The 13,783-nt window shown below is 40.5% G+C and overlaps 2 long non-coding RNA genes across 2 annotated transcripts in view; one reads left to right on the top strand and one right to left on the bottom strand.

The window, feature by feature from the left end:
- Positions 1 to 4,136: 4,136 nt before the first annotated feature.
- Positions 4,137 to 6,508, top strand: LOC133393055 (uncharacterized). The gene is made up of 3 exons (XR_009765977.1): positions 4,137 to 5,272; positions 5,516 to 5,576; positions 6,368 to 6,508. It is a non-coding gene; the product is annotated as an uncharacterized LOC133393055 (long non-coding RNA).
- Positions 6,509 to 9,293: 2,785 nt separating this feature from the next.
- LOC133393051 (uncharacterized) overlaps positions 9,294 to 13,783 on the bottom strand; it is a 4,983-nt gene continuing 493 nt past the window's right edge. The window contains exons 1-4 of the long non-coding RNA XR_009765974.1: positions 10,215 to 13,783; positions 9,964 to 10,032; positions 9,574 to 9,870; positions 9,294 to 9,422 (exon numbers count right to left, since the gene is read on the bottom strand). The exon at positions 10,215 to 13,783 is cut by the window's right edge and continues 493 nt beyond it. This is a non-coding gene — a long non-coding RNA (uncharacterized LOC133393051). The remainder of the gene's footprint in view (positions 9,423 to 9,573; positions 9,871 to 9,963; positions 10,033 to 10,214) is intronic.

Below are 13,783 nucleotides of genomic sequence, written 5' to 3'. Positions count from 1 at the left end.
TTCCGCTGATGTTTAGTCCAAACGAGGAAGAAGCCAAGAGTGGTAAAGAAGAAGCCGAGTGTGGTGAAGGTGAAGCTGAGAGTGTCGAAGGGGAAGCTGAGAGTGACGAAGAAGAAGATGAGATAGACGAAGGAGCTATTGATTTTGATACAATGTCAGTCTCTGATTGTTTGCATTATTTTGCATTGTATACCAATCAAAAGCACTCGGCGATAAATATGTTGCTTAAGATTTTGAGGACGAAGACTAATTTTGCTCTCCCAAAAGATACCAGAGCGCTTCTAAACACCAATAGAAAGCGTCCAAAAATAAAAGATCTGGGAAATGGTTCATTCTGGAACCGTGGCATTAGGAAAAGTCTAATTCAAAGTTTACGGTAAGGCTATTTGAAACACATTTAGAATTAATTAATTAATTAATTTCTTCCATTATTTAATTGCTTTTTTGTTTTTGTTTTGTTTTTAGATTTGCAACAGTACCAGAAACACTATCTTTAAACATTTTCATCGACGGGCTTCCGTTGCACAAAAGCAGTAAAATACAATTTTGGCCGATCATGATCAACATAAAGGAAATGCCTCAGATTGCCCCAATCACAGCAGCTATTTTTTGTGGACGTACCAAACCAAAAGATGTGAGAAGGTTTATGAAACCACTGGTTCATGAGCTGAATATGTTAATGGACGTTGGTATGGTGCTGAATAATCGTCGAGTCACAATTAAAGTACGGGCAATAATAGCGGATTCTCCTGCCAGAGCTTTTTTAAAAGGTAAATACAAAGTAAGCATGTATTTAAAAAAATTGAAAGATACTAATCATTTTCATCAAATGTCTGTACTTTTGACCGATTTTTTTTTTGTATCATTCGTACGCTTTGACTTTCTGGACTCGAATGATCTTTATTACCTAAACAAGTAACACTTCCTCTTACATTCTATCACTTAGAATTGGTCCCTAAATAACGCTTTTACACAAACACTACTTCATATCATAAATTTGGTTGTCAAAAGTGCGGATTACTGGGCGTGAACCTTACTTTACCCGATTGGTACATCTGTAGTAGAACTATCATCGGATTAAACCAATCAGGCCAACAAGAGTGAGAGGAGGATCGAGCGTCTTGTAATATCATGTAAAGATCTCATGTTATTGTAAAAAAAAAAAACTAGTAATGGGTAAAGACAAAAATCGGCATCGTTTCTAAATGACTCCGCCAAGCGGCTTCGTAAGGAAGGTGCAATATTCCAAGGCTAGAACCTTTTACCATCCGAAGCCGCCAGTCGACATCCGGAATCTTACGAATCGTCGGAGTCAATAGCCAGTTCCAGCTGCCGGCTAATGGATACGGATTGCTCTGTTGGCAACCACTTAGGAAATGACTGAATGTGGTTGTCGAAGCCTTTTTTCATGCAGCTTGTATGGTTTTGACAGGTAACGCATCTTTAGTGCGCACTCTGACGCAGACGAAAAACTGCTAGACGTCTTATATGTTTTCCTCCTCAAATTCCAACGCGCTATGTTTTTTCGCCTTCTCATATGTTTTGTTTAGATTTGGAAATCTATAAAATGATTTCCCAGTGTGTTTTATACTTTTATTCATACAGAAACTTGCCCCACACTTCCTTCGCAATTTGTGTAAGCCTTGCACGCTTAGTGTGTGCGACAGTGTGCGTGTACACACTGTCGTCCCCGTGGACGTTGACCGGTGGCAGCGCAACTGCCACGGCAAGTCCAAGGGTCGGCACGCACGGCTGCCCACAACATCTCTCCCTTTATTTATCCGGAGGAGTCGAACCGACACGGGATATTCCACTGAGGGAATACCGGTGTGGTGACACCTTCCGGCCGATGCTGATGAAATCTGGGAATGCTGTGGTGTGGGCGCTTTTCTTAGCTTACGGCTACCGGCACCCTTTTCCGCCCCTCCATCGCCATCGCACTTGATCCGTGTTGGCGACGATTACTTGCGGCGGCGGTGAAGCTGCGTCTGCCTTCATCGGGTTGAAGCTCGCTGATGAGATGGTGATTATGAAGTCCCTGTCCCTGTTCATGAAACGGGCTGTAGCCGGGGCGGCATGTCCTCCCTTGCCCCTGTAGAACAAGATTGCCACCGGGACGTCATGTGGTCTCGCCCCTCTTTCCACTCACAGTGTTGCAGCAGGGCAACCTCGCCCTCCTTGGACATTGTGACACTATTGCTGCTGTTGTTGATGCTGGGCGACATGGACCCTCGCCCTTCCTTCACACGTTCCTGCTGTTTTTGCGGCTGCACTCTGCTGCTGATGCTTGGTGGCATAGACCCTCGCCCTTACTTCACACGTTGCTGCTGCTCGCTGCTGCTGGTGCTGATGCTGATGCAAGTGATGCTGCATCCAGGGCGGTATGGCACCCTTGCCCTCTCGATCACGATGCTGCCAGGGCGGCATGACTCTTCACCCTTTCTTTGCGCGTTGCTGTTGCTCGTAGTGCAAGCTTTAGTATGGGATTGGACATAAATGACAGCAGCTGCGATTTTGCCGCTTCGTCGCATGCATTTTGTTAAATTTCAAATGGTTTAAATCACATCATATAATGATTATCCCTATAGAGATACAATAATGAGTCATAATAGTACCTCAAACATGTAGTAAATTGAGAAAACTAATTTCTTGGCGCATGTGACAAAATCGCATTCAGCGCTTTTCTGTCCATTACCTAAGAGAACGGCTAAAAGCTAAAAGTATAGCGTCGGTTCTCACCTTCTAACGGTGCTTTTTTAAATTTTTATGTTTAAAATTATAGATACACGGTACCTCTTATGCGCGAATTCGGAGATACGCGGTTTTCTGAATTTGACAATTCTTTGAGCAAATTTTACTGATTTGACACATCTACAGTCAAAGGCCAAAAAATTCCCTTTTGATCGAATGTTCAAAACATTTCAAAAGAGTTTAAACTGTTAAATTTAGTCACAATTTTATCAAATAATTAACTAAGTGGCTAAAACCACCCCATGCTTGCAAAATTACATGAACATTAGTTAAATTTGGGCTGAAAATTACTGGATTCGACTTACGCGGAAATTCGAGATACGCTGTATTTTTCGGGCGTTTTCAGTTCCCATTAACCGTGTATCTCGGGGACCACCTGTATTTATTTTTTCTTTTTTTATTCTATATTGTACTTGTTGTGGGCAGCCGTGCCGACCCCTGGACTTGCCGTGGCAGTTGCGCTGCCACCGGTCAACGTCCACGGGGACGACAGTGTGTCACGCACACTGTCACACACACTAAGCAGCGCAACGCTTAGTGTGTGCCGAGCGCACAAGGAGAGTGTGTTTGCGAGCCGATCGAGCAGGAGCTCACGGCAGAGGCGCTCGGTGCGGCTGGTGCGCGGCCACCGCACTTGTGATTTTAAAGTGTTCATTGTGATTGTAAATTGTGTCGTATTATTTATTTTATATGTTGTTAATACGTGTAATAAAGTAGTGCAAGGTCTAAACACAACAGTACTAGTAGTGTAAGTTTTATGTTTTGAAACTTTTACACATTTATTAAAACGAATACAATAATAAATAATAACAAAACACAATACAATGAAGTATGGGGCCGCGCGCACGAGCCGCACCGTGAGCCCTGCTCGACCGGTAGCCTGTAACACACTCACTCTTCTGGGTTAGATGCGCTCTGCACATACTTAGCGCGCATCGCTAACTGTGGCGTAGTAGTGTGCGTGAGCGCAGTGTCGATCTCTGGATGTCGACCAGCAGCAGCGCAACTGCTACGACAAATCCAGGGCTCGGCACGTCTATCCACAACAGTAAGGTAGATAAGTTAGTTTAATTTAGCGTAACTTGATCAAAGGGCTCTAGGCCTACTATTATTATTACCAAAATTAAAAATCAGACTGCCTCCTGGCAAAATTCTTCACAACGATTAAAAGCTGTGGCTTTACGCTACATCTCGCAAATCATGTGTGTTCATGTACTTTATAAGATATCAATTCAAATGCGAATATATAGTACTCATACTATTTTTCTTTTCAGGTGTTGCATATTTCAATGGCAAGGAGGGATGTGCAAAGTGCACCTGCGAGGGAGAATTCAATGACGAAGGCAGATGTACCATTTATAAGGATACAAATGCACCACTGAGAACGGATCGTAACTTTCGTCGTAAGGCGTACGGAAAACATCACAGGGAAGTATCGCCTCTTCTAGGCTTGAAGAATTTCGATATTATTGATGATGTCATAGTTGGTGACAATCTTCATTTAATCGATTTGGGGATAATGCGTAGATTACTATTAGGTTGGAGAGATGGAAAACTAGGTCTTAGAACTAAATGGTTTGCTAAACAGATTGAAGAAATATGTAAAAAAATTATAAAAGTTAAACTGCCCAAAGAAATCCATCGAAAACTTGGTCCACTAGAAGACTTCACATTTTGGAAAGGTACATACCCAATTCCATAGTTTTTTTAAACTATCTTAGCATTTATATTTTGAAAGATAATTTGCCTGATAAAGAATATGAGCACTTCAAACTCTTGTTTTGTGCCATAGTTTTGCTATCTTCTGAAGTTTATCGTTCTAATTGGAAAATCGCTGGTGAAATGCTTAAGGTTTATGTTGAAGATTTCGGTAAACTGTACGGAGAGAAATTTTTAACCAGTAATGTGCACAACTTAATTCACATCTCAAAAGAAGTACAAAAGTTCGGTCCTTTACCTTCAATTTCCACCTATGATTTTGAAAATGCTCTGGGAGGTTTAAAAAAACATCTTCGCAAAGCAGATCAGCATCTTCAACAAATAGTAAATAGACTATCGGAATTGGAAGCATTTAGTCATGATTTACGTTCTATGAATCATAAAGAGTTTTGCATATCAACCAAAACCAAACCAAATGGGGATACCATCTTGCAAATGAAAAATTTTATACTTTATACTTTTTTATACTAACGAACTAGTTTGTCATCCTGGCGATATTAAATGCAAATTAGTTGCGTATAGTGTAGATAATAGTTCTGATTATTTGTTTATTCCATTGTTGCACACGTTAACCTAAGTTTAATTTCATGTATTGAAATAGAAAATGTTAGAGCTAGATTTATATAGTAAGTAAGGCAAATAAATGAAAGGTTTTATGTTTTTTAAATGTAGACAAGATTTATATTAATTTTCTTTTACGGCTAGTTGATTTGCGTAGACCTTTGGCCTTAGATCGTTCTAATGCGTGTTTCAATCTATTCATGAAGAAACCTCGCACCGTTTCATCTGTGACTGGCACAAGGTTAGTACTTCCTACGCATTTAAAAAGATTTACTACATTTTTAAATGAATGCATTGCTATTTTAGTTCCTGATTTAGAAATACCTGTCCATGTGCACTTTGTTAAGAAACTCCTATCGAAAAGGGCATCAAGGGTTGCTAACATTCTGTTGTTTATATCTTTATCAATAATTTTTTGTTTCAATAAGCTTACTACTTGGGTATAATATTCTTCCTCATCTAAATCTTTTTCAAATTTTTCCAGATCTTCGGCATTGTCTACGAATGGATGGTCAAAACCAGTGAGATTAGTAGTACTTACTACGGTATGATTAAGTAAAGTATTTAATTGTACTTCGATTATGCCGATACGACTCACTATTTTCTTTTGTTCTTTTAAAATCTGCTTTTGCTCATTACGAAGCTCTATCATCATATTAGTTTGGGCTTCTAGTATTTCTTTTATCGTCTTGTCACGTGAAACTTCTTCTGGGACTACCTCAACTGAACCAACATATTCATCCACTTCTGACAAACTTGGTGTAAGAGGCGACGTAGGTGGTGAGGAGATGTCGATTTCATTCTCGACGCGGATTGGAGTTAAAGAGTTTTCCACAATTCTTGTTGAAAACATATCAGCGTATGAAGTTGTTTCTCTGCAACTAGCTAATATCGGTTCCTTTCCGGAATCTGTAGATGATTCACCGGACATGATCATTATAGTGCAATCAGCAGCTTCGTATGATAATCCTTGCCGCTTAATCTGACACTCCTGTATCGTCCATCCTTCTTCCGGAACACTATTATCATTCGTAATTAGATGTTGTATGTTTCCTTTAACGTTTGGCCAAAACAGATATGTTTTTTTATGGCTAGTGCCTTGAACCCAGAAATCAGGAACAATGCTTAATTCAGCGTACCCTTTAGGCCCACGGGTTTGCACTATTGAGAATGGCACAGTTAGATATTGCTGTAAACAAATAGAAATGCTTTTAATTCATTAGAAAATCAGTACTGTACTCATGTACTACTCACGTTTCTTCTCACGGATACGGAAAACACGTACAAACTCTTTGAACTAAAAGATTTTTTATTATTTTCTGCTTTTTAATTACAGTGCTTCGCCAGTAAGTTGTGGCAATAGCCCAATGCAATAGCCAGCATTCGGAACACAATACTCGATTGAAACAAAAAACTAGAACCTTCCAGTTTGCAGTCTGACGAATTTATGAGGAATTTTCAAACCCAACACAATACTCATTTATATTGTATTTTCATTCGGCGGATATGTTTTTGGCGCGTGTACGGAAAGAGATAAAAAACATTGAGCTGTCAAGCAAAACTAAACGAATAAAATAAACAACGAATTTTTTTTAACGAATCATCGAAACTTTCAATTTTTTTCGAATTATTTCATTTAAACAAAATGAACCATGAAATGAGTCTGAAATGTTTCATTACCATAAATTAAATATTTCATATTATGGTAGTTTTCTCTATAATTATGGCTTAATTATTTTCACAAACCAAGTCTTATTATTACTGCTAGAAGTATATCTTTAAGTCACTATATAAGACGTCGTAAATCGGTTCTGATATGAGTCTGTTATCATGATTTGGCTATTTGGGTAATGTTTCAGTTTTCATCAAAGCCAGTGCGCTACGGATTTTTAACCGGACTCGCATCTTTTTTTAAAATTGAAATTTTTCAACATCTTTCTGTTTACTGTTTCTGTGCGCTTGGGGTTTTCAGCCGGATTCGCATTCTTTTTTATAATCATTATAATTATTTCGATATGCACTACGGTCTTCAACCGGACTTGCATGCTCTTTTAAAATTATATTTATTCAAAGTCCCTTTTTATTACAAACACTACTTTGCGCTGCGGAGTTTCAACCGGACTTGCATTCTTCTCGATTTTTCATGTTCTTTCTTATTTTTTTTTTTAGTATGCCAAACTGCGCTGTAGATTTCAAACCAAACTCTCATTCTCTTTTCCCGGTCAGCAAAGTAAATCATGCTTTCTTGCTCTAACATATTAAAATGTTTGTTTGGTTCTGTTAGTAAGCGTCAGTTTTGTTGATTGGGTACGCAACATGGCTGTCATTTACACTCGCGCCTTTTCCACGTTTGGGACAATGATTCGGGATTTTGCCGAACTCACCTTTTTGCCTTTCTTTCGAAAACGCTACGCGTTACAACTTTTTTTCCAGACTCACTCTTTCCATCATCTCTTATCTGCACGTTTTACACACCACCAACAAAAAAATCGTACCGACTGCGCCAATTGTAGAGTTCTGGTCCGGTGTATTATTTATTCGCCCGTCTTCGGCGGTGGTTCAATAACAACTGTCAACCTATTCTCCCTACTTGTACATGCTGTCCCTCTCTGTCACTGCTATTGCATTCTACAAAGAGGTACAAGCGGAACAACACTTGGAAAGACAGGCGAACACAATTTAGCTGCATCATTGTTCGCGTAAAGCAGGTCAAGCATGCGTCCGTGCGAGTTATTGATGTGATTAAGTTGCACTAATCCGTTAAATTTAAATCCATCCACAAAGGTGTTGTTGGCCAGTGAACGCGCAGTTGGTTCATAGTGCGTGATTGATGAGGATGCTGGCGAGGACGAAGGATCAGCTGTGGACCAGCTTATGCTAGGCTGATTGAAATCGCCAATACAAACAGCAGATCCGAAGGCTTCAGTGTGAGAGTGAAGCCGTTGATACAATCATGTAGAGAGCGAAGAGTCGATATCTCGGAGCTAAGCTGCGGTGGAATGTATACTACCATGACGTACAGATGTGCGTTATTGCAGGCGACGCGCACACAAATATACTCGAGAGAGCGATCACGGGAAGGTAATTCTATCGACTCGTATGCGTTAGAAACGGCTAGCAAAACACCACCACCGCGAGAGCTAGAGCCGCTGAGAGAGCGATCACGTGTGGATGGTGGATGGTGGATGGTGCCGCATCTCGAAGGATAGTCGGGACTCTCACTTTGAATGAAAGCCAATTCATGCTGTCCACACTAACCCCTCTTCTCAGCAGGCAATACGCTATAACGTCATCGGTGGCTAAGCGACGCTTTACAGAAGCGACCACTTGTTCCACAGCGACGGCCGTTGATAAGCGGGATAGGCGGATCCAGATCCTATCTGTGAATGGCTCACGAGGTGCAGCTTGAAGCGGTGATGATAACGGATCGGTTCTCACCAGTTCATGCGATTGTGTAGGTGCCGGCTGGAAGGCAATCGAGGTATTGGTGTATGCGTTTGGCGATGACGCGGCACAAAATATGTTACCGCGACTGTTTAGAATTCTGTTTACACCAGGAGATGCCGAATCCACGATTACGCACCTCCACTATCTACCAGTAGCCGGTCGAGGATCAGGATTCCGAATGTGAGGCGTGGATGCAGTTTGAAGGAGGGTAAAAGGGGAGGGCACTGCGAACTTCGGCGACAATAGGCTCTACGAGCTTGCCGATAGCTGCTACAGCTGAGGTGAGGGCGGCTTGGAAACCGACCTGGGCGCCTATTTCTTTTACCGAACGGCAGCGCGGATTTTTAAGCATGTTAGTGCAGCCAATGCAGCTCCAGTGCAGGTCGACATTGGACAATACTGCGTCAATCAGCTCGGGGGGCAATTTGCAACAGCCGCGGTGGAACGTAGCGTCACAATATGCACAACTGATGATGCAGCCGGTGGCCTCTAGCGGTTCAGCACACGAGAAGCAAATAGCCGCCATCGCGAAATCACGCGTGATCACAGCACAACACTGCTAAGCCGAGCAGGAAAAAACAGCAGGAAACCACAGTTGTGATGCAACTAAACAATTCGCCAAGACAAAACGATAATGTGAAACAGTTAAGTAGTCCGTAGAATAGGCAACAATGCGATGCGACGCAGAAAACACAAGGAAATTACTGAAAATCACGGAGCGCGACGGGAGTGCGGCCGAACAAATTAAACGTCAAAAGTCAAAACCTTTACATACAAATAGGCATATCGATTTATGCCTTAAAGCGCACTTAAGATTAAACTTAACTCGTTAACATCAAGTTTTATTTCCAATTCACACAATAACACTATTAACGTGATGTCGTGTAGATGTGCAGAAGTGGGTTCATGTTAGCAATTTACCACTGAAGATGAGTGTTTGTCGCCTTTCCCGCGTTAATTAATGGCATGTTGGTGCCGGCAGCGAGCGTCCGTCGATGAAATCGATACACATGAGAGAATATAAAACATTTGTTTTAGAGGGAAGATAAAACAACAGATCTAGATGTAGCGATAGTGCATCTAGATGGAACTCACTTGTGGATTTTTTCTCCTGCCAGGAAATTTGACCACAATCAGTAGTGCGATCGGTTCGGCCATGTTGTTGCTGCAGCTATTGTGAGACAGAGGATAATAATCCGAAGGGTTGAATTCCTGTCCCGAACGTTGTGAACGAGCGCTAGACACCGTCCAACGACGCAATCGGGGCACCCGGTGCCAGCTGGGCTTCTAGCGTGTTGTGCTAGTAGAGCTCGCCTCGTCGCCGGACAGCTTCCGGAGGATGTTCTTAAATGGTTCCTCGTTAGCCCATGTTCCAGGATAGAGGAAAATTGGCTGCAAAAAAGGAATAAACACCATGATTAGCATCCTAGTCGCTAGCTTCGCCAAACAATGTTCTTCTTCTTTCGTGGTCCGCTTACAACTTACCCAAACATACACAACGCAACACACAGTCGCAAACACCTGCGGCAGGCCCATATCGTTTCTGCATTATATCTGCAAGTTAAATGAGGCCATAATCTATTAAAATAGTGTTTCTTTATCACGATTGTCGAAGGATAACACATACCCGCTGTCTTGTGTTGTGTTGTCCAACACACCACTTTTCTATTACGTAAAATTTTCTACTACATTTTCTACTTACGTAAAATTAAGAACTTAATTATTAAAAAACTTACCACACTTGATCAGCCAACAACACTGTTTACATTTCATTACACACACAACCTAACCTCTTCAGTGACAGCAGCCGCAGAGTACCAACCAAGGTGGATTTAAAAATATCAGGTGGTGGACTCGAGTGCATTTTGACAATTCGTCACTTGACGTAAGGTCCCCATGATTCAAACTTTGTTTACATTTATTAAATTTGTTCATGTAATTTATCTACTTCATTTTTTTGATTGAATATACTTTAAAACTTTATTTTGGACTTTGCAGGTTCTTATTTAACATTAAAACATCGATTAAAGTGTGTTATTTTGTGTTATTCCTCGAATTTATTCTATAATTCATTATGTTTTCGACATTTTTGATGGTAAAAACTAAGAAATCATTTTTTATTTTCAATTTTCATATTATTTCCTCTTTATCTACGAGCCGCATGGACAATTTACGTGAGATAATAATTCTTACTCACATGATTTTAAATTTCGTGCATAAACATTAATCAACCCACGCTTGAAGCTTTATGTATACGTGTTTCTTTTTCTAAGTTTCGTCTTTATGAGGGGATTGTTTATGTGCCACCGTATTTGAGCAGCGACCGCAACTATTTGGAATCCCTTTCTGCTTTCATCAGTGATGCATACATGCAAATGAAACCGAATGATCATCTTATCCTTCTGGGTGACTTCAATCAACCTGCGTTAGAGTGGTCGCTTTCTACCGCAGTAAGGCCAGATTCATCTTCAGCTATAAGACATTATGTGCCACATATTTCTTCGAATACATCCAGTTCCTGCTTTTTGGATATGTTAAACCTGAACTCTATCAGCTGAACGGGGTGCATAACCATTTAAATCATTATTTGGACCTGGTGCTCTCCAACTCTGCTGCAGCTGCTTGTTGTTCTGTGTATCCTGCTTCGTCACTGCTCCTGCCCCAGGATGCCCATCATCCTGCTCTAGAAATTGCGTTACCGTCTTCTTTATTTAGGGCTAGTAGGGTTATGAATGTATTACCTTCTGCTCCTAATTCATTGAGTGTTCGTTATAATTTTCGGCTCACAGACTATCGTAAACTTAACTCAATTCTATCTCGTTCCGACTGGTCTTTTTTTATCAATGTACATCGGTCGACGAGGCTGTCCAATCGTTTAATGCTTTGTTAACCTCTGCACTCCTTTCATGTACACCTATTTTTCGTTCCCCTCCTAATCCTCCCTGGTCCAATCGTACTCTTCGCAAAAAAGAAGATATTTCAAAAAAGAGATATTTCATTCTATTCCTTTTTCCTGAAAAAGGATAGAATGAAATATCTTAGGAGGTATCGTCTGAACCGATCTGCTTTCAACTTTCGTTTATTTAAGTACGCTGCCTCTGCGCATCGACTATACAACAGGGCTCGTTTTGAGGCCTATTCGAGTAGACTGCAATCGCGTTTCCGTTCTGATCCAGCATCCTTCTGGCAATTTGTTAGGGTACGAAAAGGGTGCAATACGTAACCTAACGAAATGGTACTTGATTCTCTAACTGCCTCTACTCCTGTTGAGATTTGTGAACTCTTCTCTGCTCATTTTTCCCAAATGTTTGAGCCACCGGTTAGTGACCCTAACCTTATTGAGGGTGGGCTACTCTACACGCCAGAGAACTTAATTAATCTCTCCGATATTTCGGTTAGCTCTGAAACAGTTGTACAGGTGTTTTTTGGGTTGAAACGTTCTTTTACTCCTGGTCCAGATGGCATTCCTGCCTCAGTTTTAATAAACTGTAAGGACGTGCTTGCTCCACACCTTGCTAAAATTTTCAACCTTTCACTCTCTCTCGGGGTCTTTTCTGCTCTTTGGAAATCCTGTTGGCTTTTTCCGGTACACAAAAAGGGATGCCGTAGCATTGTCTCTATTTATCGTGTACCACAGCCAAAACTTTTGAGCTATGTATCTTTGCAACCATACCTCATAGTTGTAGTTCCGCTATTAGCCCTAAACAGCATGGGTTTATGCCTGGTAGGTCTACTTCAACTAATCTCGTGTCTTTTGTGTCCAATATTTTTAGATCTTTTGAGATCGGTACCCAACTTGATGCACTATTCACTGACTTTCATGCTGCATTTGATAGTTTACCTCACTCTTTACTATTAGCTAAACTATCTAAACTTGGTTTTGGTGATGGCATTATTAGCTGGCTGTCCTCATATTTAAGTAATCGATAATGCAGGGTTAAAACCGGGTCGTACTTATCTGAGGAGTTTTTTTGTACGTCAGGTGTCCCTCAGGGTTGTGTGCTAAGTCCACTTCTGTTTTCTTTGTTCATCAATGATGTCTGTAATGTATTACCTCCTGATGGTCATCTCCTTTATGCGGATGATATCAAAATCTTTTTACCTGTGTCTTCTTCTTATGATTGTATGATACTTCAGCATTACCTCAATGCATTTGTTCATTGGTGTTCATCCAACTTACTTCGCTTGTGCCCTGAAAAATGTTCTGTTATTTCTTTCTCTCACTCTCTTTCTCCTATTTCATTTAACTATACTCTCTCTAACTCGTCTCTCTCTCGTCTTTTGTCCATCCGTGACCTTGGTATTATACTCGACAGTCGTCTTAACTTTAAACTGCAGCTTGATGAGGTTCTACTAAAAGCTAATCGAACTCTTGGGTTTATTTTACGTTTTATCTCTATTTTTAGAGATCAAAGCTTCTTAAGAAACCTTTATTGTGCTCTGGTAAGGCCTCTTCTTGAATATGCTAGCATCATCTGAAATCCTCCTACTATTGATGACTGTTCGAGAATTGAAAGCATTCAGGGTTGCTTTTCGTCGTTTGTTCGGTGCTGCCTCACTACCTCCCTATGAAACGCGATTGCAGTTATTCAATCTTCACTCTTTAAGCTTCCGCCGCCAAGTGTCTCAGGCATGTTTTATCGGTGGCTTATTACTTTCTGATACTGATGCTCCTGATTTACTCTCGTCCATCTCGCTGTATGTTCCCTCTCGTTCTCTTCGTCCACGTGATCCTCTGTCAATTGAAACACGTCATACTCTTTATACTTTCAATGACCCTCTTCTGTCCTGTTTCAGGTTGTTTAACCACTTTTACTATCTCTTTGATTTCGACTCCTCTCTTAACTCTTTCCGTAACCGTATTTTTTCTTCTAATTCCCTTTAATTATTCTCCTTAGTTTTCTATTACTCTCTTTTTTTTTTTGTTAAGTTTATGATAGTCTCTACGCTCTACCCTTGTTTTTTTCTTTTCTTTTTTGCTAGGTCAAGACTAGGTTAGTTAGGCTTAGTTTTTCATGAATTATTTTGTTTATTTGTTAGTATTAAATTAGTTTTAAGTCTATTATATTTAGCCTTGATGGCGGATATTGTATTAAATAAATGAAATGAAATGAAATGAAATGAAATGAAATAAACAAATCATCAAATTTTTTGTTAATATATCTCATTTTTTTCGATATAACAAATAGACACACAAAAATGCACATAATAACTAAGAAATCTGTTCTATTTGCTAAGCTTTGTGTGCGGAAACCAATGGTTAACGGTTCTAAAATGACGTAAAGTCCCTCAACTATGGCGACCC

This window comes from Anopheles gambiae, chromosome X, assembly GCF_943734735.2.
Source record: "Anopheles gambiae chromosome X, idAnoGambNW_F1_1, whole genome shotgun sequence".
In the NCBI taxonomy this organism is placed as follows: Eukaryota; Metazoa; Arthropoda; class Insecta; order Diptera; family Culicidae; genus Anopheles; species Anopheles gambiae.
Note: the sequence above shows the minus strand (reverse complement) of the source record. Positions and strands in the feature narration are given on the sequence as shown.